This window comes from Heliconius melpomene, unplaced genomic scaffold (genome assembly GCF_056956725.1).
Source record: "Heliconius melpomene rosina isolate 202511_hmr_F unplaced genomic scaffold, ASM5695672v1 ptg000039l, whole genome shotgun sequence".
NCBI lineage: Eukaryota > Metazoa > Arthropoda > Insecta > Lepidoptera > Nymphalidae > Heliconius > Heliconius melpomene.
The window spans coordinates 158,085-160,738 of NW_028181858.1; positions in this window are offsets into that span (position 1 = coordinate 158,085).

Sequence of the window (2,654 nt, forward strand, 5' to 3'; positions counted from 1 at the left end):
GTCAAGATTGACGTCGCCCGGAGCATGAAGTACCTCGGACTTGTTCTGGATGGTCGGTGGAGTTTTCGGGGCCACTTTACATCCTTGGCCCCGAAACTATTGAAGACAGCGGCGGCACTGGCGCGCCTTTTGCCCAATGTTGGTGGGCCGAGCGCCTCTAGCCGTCGGCTGTACACCGGAGTGGTCCGATCGATGGCGCTCTACGGTGCTCCCGTATGGGCGGACGCCCTGGACCGGCACAACATCACCCTGCTGCGACGTGCGCAGAGGGTGATGGCCATCCGGGCGATACGGGGGTACCGGACCATCTCCGGTGAGGTGGCGTGCGTGCTGGCTGGAGTCATGCCGTGGGATCTGGATGCTCTGTCTCTGGCGTCGGTCTATTGCCGGCGTCGGGGCCTAGCGTCCGGGGAACCGGCCAGTCCAGCACGCGCCGAGGAGGAGCGGGAAGCCGCATTAGAAGTGTGGGAATCCCGGCTGGCGACACCATCTGCCGGCCGGTTGACGATCGAGGCGGTTCGTCCAGTTTTCCGCCAGTGGTTAGCGCGGCGTCACGGCGTCCTAACCTTCCGCACCACACAGGTGCTCACGGGGCATGGTTGCTTCGGGGGTTACCTGTGTCGGATCGCTGGGAGGGAGCCCGACGCTCGCTGCCACCACTGCGACGACTGCCTCGACGAGACGGCCCAGCACACGTTGGAGGTGTGCACAGCCTGGGCGTCTCAACGTCGCGCTTTGCGCGACGTCATCGGGGACGACCTTTCCCTGCCGGCCGTGGTCAAGGCCATGGCCGGCAGCGAGACGTCGTGGGACGCGGTTTCGTCCTTCTGCGAGGCAGTGGTGCTCGAGAAGGAGTCGGCGGAACGGGCGAGGGAGGCTTTTGCCGAAGTCGCCATCCGCCGTAAGAGACCGGGTCGCCGGAGGGCGGCTTACGATCGCCGCCTTCCGCCCTAATGTGCCAGAGGGCGGTCAGCTTGGGGAAGCTGGCCGCCTACCAACCTGGCCCGAGTAGGCGCGCGCAGGTTGCCCCCGCGCGCTACTCCGAGCAGGCCGTCGAGGGTGCCCACACACCCTTGACTCCGCGACGTGCCTAGCAGGCTCCCGCCGCCGCGTTTCGTGGACGATTCTAGTCCCCGCGTCTCGCGGCCAGTGGCGGTCGAGGAGGAGCACCGTGAGGTTTTAGTGGGTATGCGGACGGCCTACATCTGCCAAGTCAGCGAGTCCCACATAACCCGCTCGAGTCCCCACTCGGGCCGGTATCCGTAAAAGGATTTCCTCACGTTAAAAAAAAAAAAAGGTTGGTAGGCGGTCAGCTTCCCCAAGCTGACCGCCCTCTAGCACATTAGGGCGGAAGGCGGCGATCGTGTGCCGCCCTCCGGCGACCCGGTCTCTTACGGCGGATGGCGACTTCGGCAAAAGCCTCCCTCGCCCGTTCCGCCGACTCCTTCTCGAGCACCACTGCCTCGCAGAAGGATGAGACCGCATCCCACGACGTCTCGCTGCCGGCCATAGCCTTGACCACGGCTTGTCACGCCACTTACCGCCAGCACCTTCCCGCGCATTCCCGCGCGTTGGAAAAAATCGGTTTTCGCCACTTACCACCCGCACCTTCCCGCGCATTCCCGCGGGTTGTATACCACCTTGAAGGCCCCTCGGAGCCCGAACGATCGACACCAGTTTCAACTGAATCCGAGCGGGGAAAACTGAAAAAATCGGTTTTCGCCACTTACCGCCCGCATCTTCCCGCGCATTCCCGCGGGTTGGAAAAAATCGGTTATCGTCACTTACCGCCGGCACCTTCCCGCGCATTCCCGCGGGTTGGAAAAAATCGGTTTTCGTCACTTACCGCCCGCACCTTCCCGCGCATTCCCGCGGGTTGGAAAAAATCGGTTTTCGCCACTTACCGCTGGCACCTTCCCGCGCATTCCCGCGGGTTGGAAAAAATCGGTTTGCGTCACTTACCGCCCGCACCTTCCCGCGCATTCCCGCGGGTTGGAAAAAATCGGTTTTCGCCACTTACCGCCGGCACCTTCCCGCGCATTCCCGCGGGTTGTATACCTCCTTGAAGGCCCCTCGGAGCCCGAACGATCGACACCAGTTTCAACTGAATCCGAGCGGGGAAAAGTGAAAAAATCGGTTTTCGCCACTTACCGCCCGCACCTTCCCGCGCATTCCTGCGGGTTGTATACCACCTTGAAGGCCCCTCGAAGCCCGAACGATCGACACCAGTTTCAACTGAATCCGAGCGGGGAAAACTGAAAAAATCGGTTTTCGTCACTTACCGCCCGCACCTTCCCACGCATTCCCGCGGGTTGGAAAAAATCGGTTTTCGCCACTTACCGCCGGCACCTTCCCGCGCATTCCCGCGGGTTGGAAAAAATCGGTTTTCGTCACTTACCGCCCGCACCTTCCCGCGCATTCCCGCGGGTTGGAAAAAATCGGTTTTCGCCACTTACCGCTGGCACCTTCCCGCGCATTCCCGCGGGTTGGAAAAAATCGGTTTTCGTCACTTACCGCCCGCACCTTCCCGCGCATTCCCGCGGGTTGGAAAAAATCGGTTTTCGCCACTTACCGAAGGCACCTTCCCGCGCATTCCCGCGGGTTGTATACCTCCTTGAAGGCCCCTCGGAGCCCGAACGATCGACACCAGTTTC